General features: G+C 38.3%; 1 long non-coding RNA gene across 2 annotated transcripts; it reads left to right on the top strand.

Moving 5' to 3' along the window:
- Positions 1-4027: 4027 nt before the first annotated feature.
- Positions 4028-8070, top strand: LOC149912979 (uncharacterized). Of its 2 annotated transcripts, XR_016461549.1 has the most exons (4): positions 4028-4109; positions 4855-4968; positions 7512-7592; positions 7872-8070. It is a non-coding gene; the product is annotated as an uncharacterized LOC149912979 (long non-coding RNA). The 2 variants fall into 2 exon arrangements; XR_016461548.1 differs by having other exon boundaries at positions 7512-8070.
- Positions 8071-9941: the final 1871 nt, after the last annotated feature.

Raw genomic sequence — 9941 nt, 5'->3', positions numbered from 1 at the left:
TGTCTACAGGATAGTTTCACTTGCACTTACTAAGGGTTGCTCAAAGTTCAACTCTCTATAAACATTTGGGTAAGGCATATATATACAGATGTTGCCTACACTGACTTTCTGTAGGTAATTCTGTGCTTCAACAAGCAACCTTAATTTGGTTGTTGAGGGCTTACTCATTGTGTATATTATGTACACTAATCATCTAATAGTTTTTGATGTAAAATTCATCATGAAAGAGCAAATTTTCCAGGTTATGGCCCTTTATGGGAGCACATGAGGACTTGCAAATATGCCATTGTCTGATTTGCCTATCTATTATCTACACCAGCTTTACTCTTTGGATTATTTTTAAAATCTTAATGTTGCTGTCTGACACTGTTGTCATTTGGTGTCTGCTTGGGAAAGCAGGAATTAGCATGCAAATTCACTGAGCTGCTGGAGTCCTCAGATAGGACCTGAGCTAAGTCTCTGTCCTTGGGTGGCTTGTATTCCACTTCCCATTACACCATTTCCAGCAGAGCAAAACCTCCTCACCTACTCCTAGGCAATCAAGAAGGCCCCCTCCTCTTCCTTCCCCTCTCCTCCTCTCCTCTCCCCTCTCTGCCCTCCTTTCCTCTCCCCTTCCCTTTCTGCCTTCCTCTCCCTTCCACTCCCCTACCCTTCCCTCCCATAGGATATGTTACAGAAGTTGATGGCATATCAGTATTAGACAAGAGGACAGATAGTTCTGTAAAGAGAAAATCAAGAGAAAGTGATTTTTGCTTGTCAGTTTCTTGGAGTGTTTTCCCACTGGCGGTGTTTTTGCAGCTCAAGATGAAGAAGGATGGGCTCCTGCTTGCTGAATCTGTATGTCTTCATGAAGCAATGATTGGGACTTCAGGATCATTTAAAATGAGACACGCACATTGAAAGTGGGACATGTACACGCACACTGCAAGATGCAGCTGTGTCTGAAAAAAACAGAAGTGTGTCATGTGAGACAGGTGTACTGATAAACTGGGACAACAAAATCTATCTGAAAATTGAGGTAATCTCTTGTGCCATCACTTGTGTTCATCTCCATCTTACTCCAGACACAAAGATTTCTGGACAATGCCAGAAAGAGAAATGAGGTTTCTGTAGAAATATGGAGGTTAAAAATGTGAGAATATGAATACTGTTTAAAAGAAACAAAAACTGTCTCTAAGAGAAAACTGAATGTATCACTGACTTTCTGATAACAAACATACCCTGTTTGCTTAAACTTTGATGTGTACATAAGCCCACACATACAGTGCATGATTAGACTCCTCTTTCTTGCTGAACACAAAAGGACTGCGCATGAACAGAGAATACAAACTAATTATCCAGACCACTGGTATCCAAGATACAGTCTATGAAGATTAATGTTTGCATTTTTCTTTAGAGTGAGAGATAGTGGCCTTAAATAAATTGGTCTGAATTGCAGTAATGGACAATGAGAATAAATCAGCTTCCTATTTCATTTCCAGCCCTATTATATAATCTCTAGCTATCTGAGGTGGTTTCTACAGCTGACAGAATATGGTGATTACCTCTGACTATGTACCAAAGTTGGCAATCTCTTCAACATGACAGTAAAGGCTGTTATTTTTTAATTGCAACACCAATTGCTTTTGTTCTCTTAAACTCCTGCCCTGCCTTTCATCAGGAAGTCCAGTCATGGGAGCTGAAGAGACAAAACTTGAAAAAGATACTCTGTATTTCCTATGACAATTTTTACTCCTGGGGTATTAGGGGACGTGAAAGAAGTGTGTGCTTGTTTGAGTGGTTTCTCAAGGAAACCTAGCAGGATAGATGGGTGGTTTCCCAGAGCTGACACTGGCTCACAGACACAGGGCAGACAGCACCATCCCAAGTATCTCCCATCCACTCTTAGTGTGAGACATCAAAATGATTACAACCCAGATCATGAACCAGCAAAATAACAAAATTTCTCAGGATTTCAAAGAATCACAGTATATGCAAAGTTGGAAGGGACCCATGAGGACTATTGAGACCAACGCCTGGGTCCACACGGAACCACTCAAACTTGTAACCCTATATCTGAGAGCGTTGTCCAGACACTCAACTGCAACAGCTTGGGGTGCCCACAGCCCTGCGCAGCCCGTCCCACGCCCACCACCACCCTTGGTGCACAATCTGTCCCCAACCCCCAGCTGCCCCTCCCCTGACACAGCTCCATGCCGTTCCCTCGGGCCTGTCGCTGTCACACAGAGCAGAGCTCAGCGCCGCCCCTCCGCTCCCTGTGAGGAGCTGCAGCCGCCATCAGGCCTCCCCTCAGCCTGCCCTGCTCTGGGCTGAACGCACCCAGGGACCTCAGCTGCTCCTCACACACCTTGCCCTCACACTCTTCACCATCTTTACCATCTCTTTGGACACTCTCTACAGCTTTTTTGACGTCCCTCTTTTGTTGTGGCACACAAAGCTGCACCCAGTGCTGGAGATGAGGCCACACTGCACAGAGCAGAGCAGGACAGTCTCTCTCCTCACCCGCTGGCAACGCTGGGCCTGGTTAACCCAGAGTACGGCTGGCTCTTCATTAGTCATAATCACTTTTAATAGCAGTCTTTTATGTGTTTGAAATTCATATTCAGGTAACAGCTGGCTTAAAACTAGCAGAGTTTATTGACTATGCAAAGTCAATAAAAGAAAAAATGACAAAAAGAAAAGAAAAAGAAATTCATAGCTGTGACAAATAGTCACAAGAATAAGTAGGAGCTGAATTTTCAAAACATCGCTATAAACAAAGCCCCCACACTCAAGTGTTGTTATCTTTTGGATGTTGTTTTTGCTCTTGTGTATACAAATAAGATTTGACCGTGACCAAGCTGTCCTAACATTAAGAACTCCCCAGCTGTTGCAAAGACAGTATATGCAGCTGTTAATATATTGGCTCCCCACAGCCCAGCAGGAGAACAAGACAGTGAGTCTGGTTGAGCAGGAGGCATCTTCCCATTCACCACTAGCCAGAGAGGATTTGGAAACTGCATGAATTTATTGGGCAACCTAATCCTGGGATAAAGCATGCAAAAGATGTGACCTACGTCACACACAATCCAGCTGGAAGCTAGTACAAAGATATCTGGATGTGCTATTGCATCCACAGAGCAATGTCTGCAGATGATACACAGAGTGCTTCTCAAAATGAAAACACTTTAAAACATGGGCACTTTTTGGAAGAATGTTCCATCACTCTGCTTTTGGTTTGGAAATTCCATCTAGCACACAATCTATAGAAATCAGCTGTCTTAGTTACATCAGTAGTACTGGTTCCTAACAAAGCTTGTTTACTGTGTGCTGTGATTTTAGGATGTTGCAGAGATGATAACAACTTCACAGCCAGCAGCATGGTGCAGCCCTGAGTCTTCTCTATCCTCTGAACATATTAAAACAAAATAATAACTATGACATTAAATCAGGATTTCAGACCTTTCTATGCTTACCTCTTATTTTATGTGGATGCCACACATTTAATTTCTTGATCTGGGACTTTTCAAGGGGTCTGTGGGAGTCTAGCTGTGTGTTTGCGTATGTATACACCTGTTCTCATACATAAAGAAATGTTAGAGCTATTTTGCAAGCACATTGTCCCAGGCATTTGTTGGTTTTACTAATAGGCAAATAAAAGCAAACTTCAATTTTATCTCTCTTGTATGGATCTGTCACTCAATCAGAGAAGGCAGAGAAGATTTTTGTGTATTGGAGTATTCACTAAGCTTGGACCTCTGAGACCTCTGTGTGCTGTGCAGGAGGCCTGAACAAGGATGAATAATAGATGTTTGGTCAGATAGTCAGGTACAACAATTGACAACTTTTATTTCTTGTCCTCAGGACTAATTCAAGTGGCATTAACATGTGAGACAGCAAGGAATTTTCTCACTTTGACAGACAAATTTATGATTGTTTGCCAGCTGTAAAAAGCAACAAATTAATCGAAGTTCCGTCAGTCAGTATTGGCTTAGTTTATTTTACAGGAGGAACGTTTGGCCTTAGGTGAGAGAGTTAAGAAACTAACCAATGTGGTGGATATTAGAAGACTTACTAACTCTTCACTGGCAGACAGAGTGCATCCATAGTCTCTTACGTACATTTTACAGGTTTGTCCTGTTATATTCCCTTCTGTTTGAAGAATATCTAATCCTAAAGCAGGAAAAGATAATCTTAACATCAATTTATTAAAATATCAGATTGCACAGGCATTACTGAGTTAATTGTTTCTTGTGACAGAAGTATTTTCACTTTCCTTGAAAGCTCAAAAATATTTCAAGTACAGGCAGAAATGTACAAGATCTATGCAGCTTGCATCTGTCTAAAAATATAGCCATAAATATTTTGTACAGCAGTATCCTTCTAGACTTCTGATTTTGGTAGCATCAGGTAAGCTTTTTTCAAAACAAAGCTCTCCTTTGTTTTGAAATAATACTGAGGATAAATAAATCATTTTCACTTGTCTTTCTTTCAGTTCTACCAAATGCACTGGCTTTTAATCATAAAATTGTCTCAGATCAACCACTTCTGTAGAAAGTAGGTGCATAAAATGCCAATGGATTTATAGTAAAAAAGCGTTTTAATTGCTGCACTGTGTATTCTAGGTGATTAAACAAAATTTTCATTACACTAGGTGCTCAGCAGCACATGATGAACCTTTTACCAAACCTTGTAGAAATTTTGCTAAGAGGATTTTTAAAATTCTATGTATAGCAAAATACAGTGCTTTTTTTCACTAATAACCACCTTCAGTGTTAAGAATATGTCTGATTTCTGATTTTTGGTTTGCACTTTTCGCTTTGAATTCCGTAACTGAATTTAATCTGCTTTTTTTCTCTCCAATGTTGTCACAAGGTCACTATTACATGAAGCTGAGTGGCATGCTTCAGAAAAAGAAGTGTAAAGCAATTCTACTGGTGCCTGCTTCTTGAGCATATTAATGTGTCCTCAGCCTGTCCCCAGCTTGAGGTAAATATATAACTTTATACAATTCATTCATACTCATCTTCTCCTTAGTTTCCAAAATAAGTGTTCCCTGCTTAACTGAAACGGTAGTTCCCTTTATTAAAAGCAAAAGTCTTGCTTTGATCTTCCACTGCTTGAGCATAATTGAGTCTAGACAACCTTCCAACTAGCTTGTCCAATTTGTAAATGGTCAAAGAAGGTTCATGCTAAATGTTTTTAAGGATAAATAGACCAATATTTAAAAAGTACTAAGAGCCCTTTCACTCAATATATACCCAGAACTCTGTACTATTTCCAATTATCCTGCTGTTCTTCAAACCTAGAAACAACAAATGAATAACAGATGTCAACTTCTATTGAAGGCTACTTACTGAATGCTAGCTGCTCTTACTTATTGGAAACCCTTTCAGAATGATTTCCTTTTCTTTCTGTTACCATGACAATATTTGGCCTAATCCCATGGTTTTTTTTTTCACATCTAAGAACACTGTGTAGGCAAGTGGAATTATCATTAAAATGAATCCTATTCACAACTTATAATGAATGTCTTTACTGTGCTCCTGTTTGTAAGTGTTACATTCCTTATATGATACCTTCAGGAAAGGCAGTATGGAAAATAGAAACCCTGACTTTCTTTGATTTTAAGTGGTTGATTGTTCCTTGCTTGTAGCAGACTATACATCATGTTGCTATGAAAATACTTTCCTCTCATGGTGAGAATGTTCTGTAGTCCTACAATGGAGCAAAGTTACTCTGCCACACTTTTGTGAATATGTAAAAATAAGCTTCCAAATCAGTAAAACTATCCAACATTTATTATGCCAAAAACAAAATAAAATAAAACAAATTATGATGGAATTTATTTTTAAAAGATCTCTAGAATTAGAAGTGCAGTAATTTGTTAGTTTGTGGCACATAGATCTCTTGCTATTCTATCCATAAGTACCTTTTTTTCAACTCTCTTCCACTCTCCATCTTCAGTCCCCAACAGACTGTGTTGTAATCAATTAAAAATATACTTCATAAAAGCTTATGCAATAAAGCACCTAATGTAGAAAAGAGATACGTACACTGAGTGGAATATCTATAGGAAGTACATTTTTCTCAGTTTTCCTTTTGTATGCTAGCAAAAAATCAATTATATTATTTAGGATCATTTATGTGGAAATCATTAGTGTGGCTGCCTAGCAAAGTAGTGGTCTGTGGTACAATCCACATAAGCTTATTTTATAAGATACATGTAAAGCTATTTTAATATCTTTTCTACTGGGGTTACAGGTTTGACTGCTAAAGGTAATAATGTTAATATAATGTATTTAGACTTCTGTAAACCATTTGATCTGATACCACATTACATTTTGATTAAAAAATTAGAACAATACAAAATCAACATGGCCCACATTAAGTGGATTAAAAGCTGGCTATACAATTTATTAATGACTTGGAAGAAGAATGACAATCTTTACCAACAAAGACAATAAGTGACACCAACATTGTTGAGAATTCAATAATGTGGGGAAAAATCAATTTTTAAACTTGCCTATCCAAACTAATATATTTTAGCAGAGCCAAATTCATAGTCACAAAACTAAGACTCAGTCCATGCCTGCAAAGCTGGGGACTGACTGAGGGAAAACTGTAAATCTGGAAAAGTTCTAGCAGACAGAGTAGAAAAATAATTCAACCTTTGTGTTCACCTCCTTTAAAATTACTCCTGGATTACTACATCCAGCTCTGGAAAGAATCAAAGATGAGCTGATGCTGTGATCAGAAACAACAAAAATACACAGCTCAAAGATCATCACCTATTTACCTGATTGAAAAGAAAGCTAAAGGTTGCATACTATAAAAATTACAAGACTGCCTACACAATTCAATCATTTGATGTGTTTGGTGGTTTGGAGAAGACTACATAACTCAATGCCTGGAATCTAGAACTGGCCAAGCCAATGTTAATAATTAAATGGAAAATTAGTACACTATAATCGACACCATCAAAAGAATCCATAAAAGAGTGTAGTAGATTCTTGAGCACTCTTAAACAAAAATGTTAAAATAGTGCTGAGATATGCTTCAACAAGTTGAATTGTAGTCCAAACAAGATCTGACTCAAGAAAGTCCTCTGATTTACATTGCACAGAACAGAGACTAAAATAATAACAAGAAAGTATAATTTTGACTATTTACCACATGTAAAAGAAAATCTATGAAATTTGATTGCATTACTAGCAATAAAAATTAATAATAATAATAAAATTAACTTGGTGCTAACTTCGCTCATAAATTTGAGTGATGCCTATGAATGTAGGAAATAAAGAACTTGGATCTTGAGGCATGTGGGTGAATGACAGACTTCACTTTTTCCCTGTGCTCCAGACCACACAACAGCATATCAGATATGGCAGATTTCCTTCCCTGTAGGGCAGGAACTGTAAGCCAGATAAGATATCCCATATCTGGGATAGATGACATTCAGCACCTATTCTTAGACATCTTTGCTCTCCAAATCTCTTAAAAGACTTAAAAGGCTTTCCTTTGAAACACAGGTGTTTGGAGCAGAAGAAATGGAGTAGAATTTGCTCACAGACATTGAATTTACTGCTTCCTCTTTATGCAAGAGACTCCTGGTAAGTTGTTGAGAGGCTTCTTAACTCCTTTTCATTTTATCTGAAAAAGTAACTGATGGGATATATTATGATTACTCAGATTTGTTAAATACTGTACTTTCCACTTCTGCTAATAAATTAGATGGTTTTTTTCTGATTTTATCGTTAGCTGATTTCAAATAAGTGTTCCAAATGGTACACCAATGCTCAGTTAATTGTTCCAACTTAAAAGGGAGTATTGCAGAGAACTGCCAGAGTTGCAGCTGTTTCTCTGTTACAAAGGTTGTACTCTGTGTGAAGTGTTTTCCAGAAGTGCTGTTTTCCATGTTGTTTGCTTGAGACCAATACTGTGGCTTACCAGCAAAGGAAGGGTTGTTTCCAGATCATTTTGGTGAGTAATGTGCTGATACTTCATACACAGTTTTTGTTCTCCTTCACTATCTTCAGCCTTTTCTGTATGTCTAATGTCAAAGCTATGAACCCCAGAGGAATAGTTTGTCTTAACATACGCGTGCATGTAGGTATATCCAAAAAATTTTAAAATATTTTCCAAAAACACTATTCTCTTTAGGAGAACATGGAGAGGCAGCTGTTTTGGGAAGGTGCCCTTACAGCTTCCTGTAATCCCTTTCCAGCCACTTCATTTCATTTTTCTCCAAGTAATTCTGAAACAGACCAACCATCTCATAGTGCTATGATGCAGGACATCACCCCCTGATAGCTGTTTCAGGTGGAACCCCTCACACCTGCTGCACCATTTGTTGACTTAGCTGGCTCCATTTTATTAAGAGAGAAGATTTTTTTCCTCCCTTTTTTTAATTTTTCATTGGTTAGCAACGTAAAAACAGGTTTTCTACAAGAAATATCCTGTTGAGGAAGACAAATGGGCTTCACATTTATCCTGAATATAAAAGTGAATGCAATTTTGTAAGGTTACTCTGATATTACTGTTACACAGCTGATCATTGTGTTGAAGAGAATAACAATCTAGCATATGTCTCACTCTTTTGTAGTACTAAAGCAATGATATATAATAAGTATGGGAGGAAGATCACCTCTCTAAAAAGGTGAATGAGTACTCAGTAAATAAAGTTCATAAATAAAACAAGGACGTTGTGGAAAGAGACCTCTCTTCCCACCATGCTTTCTTGGAGTGGTATTCAGTTGTCTGGTGTGAAATACATTTACAGAGGCCCAAGACATGATACTTCATTATATGCCCACTGTATTATATGAGCAGTCCAACTGACATGTAGGAGGCTACTCATGTTCAACATCTGACCACTGATTAACTATATCTGCTGAATCAGAACCAACTGTATTTCCTACAACAAGTTCACCTCTGGACTCAGCTATAATGCTAGAAGAAATGGTATTTCTATGTTTTGTGGAAATAGTAAGAAGGAGATGTGCAAGGAAGAAGAGGATCAGAGGAAATACTGGTGACAAAACATAGCCTTGTTGACTATTTCTTGTTTGGTCTTAGAGATTCAGAGCAAATAGCTACTGTATGAAAATTCATCCACATGTTAAAAAACAGCAAAAAGCTTATCAACCATTTCACTTCCACTTCACTATGCTTAGATTATATACATTTAGGATAGAGGGCTCTTCTGTACTTTTATTCTATGGTTGCAATGAAAAAAATAGTCAAAGGAGGAGAGAGGAATGGTGTGGGGGAGGGAAAGAGAGGAGGGCACACAGAGAATGTTAGGAAAACGTTTTCTTTAAAGTTAAGTGGAATAGCGTAGGTGGAGCTACGTGTCTTCTGTTCTCATTAAAACTGCAACTTCCATATGAATATTGGTCCTGACAAGGATTACCATAGTGGAAGTTACTAACATACCATTAAAATCAAAAGCAGCAAGACCATGAAGCAGATCAGGCAATCCATCCATCACAAAAGCTCATTGCTTATTAACAAAGGTACTGTCTCTAGAAAGATTCATATCTTTGCTTATCTTCAGTTGTAGGTTAGAAACCAAGCACCTTCAGAGAAATGTAACTGTCTCTCACTATCACAGAATCACCAAGGCTGGAAAAGACCTTCAAGATCATCCAGTTCAACCACCCACCTATCACGAATAGTTCTCACTAAACCGTGTCCCTCAACACAAAATCCAAACGTTCCTTGAACGTTTCATTCAAATTATCTGATACTGGAAAAAAAGAAACAAGCTGATAATTCAGTGGGCTGTAATAACCTCCTTAATCAGATGGAAAGTCCTCAAAGGCACAGTCTTTTCTCAATCTTAACCAAGACTTGAGATCTTACATTGTGTTTCATTTCTGCGTGCCTTCAACCTCCAATGATTTGCCTGATCCATGCCCCCTGGTTTCCATGGGCTTAAACTGTCCAAAATTGTCATT

Source organism: Phasianus colchicus, chromosome Z (assembly GCF_987193195.1).
Source record: "Phasianus colchicus chromosome Z, bPhaCol1.hap1.1, whole genome shotgun sequence".
Taxonomy (NCBI): Eukaryota; Metazoa; Chordata; class Aves; order Galliformes; family Phasianidae; genus Phasianus; species Phasianus colchicus.
Note: the sequence above shows the minus strand (reverse complement) of the source record. Positions and strands in the feature narration are given on the sequence as shown.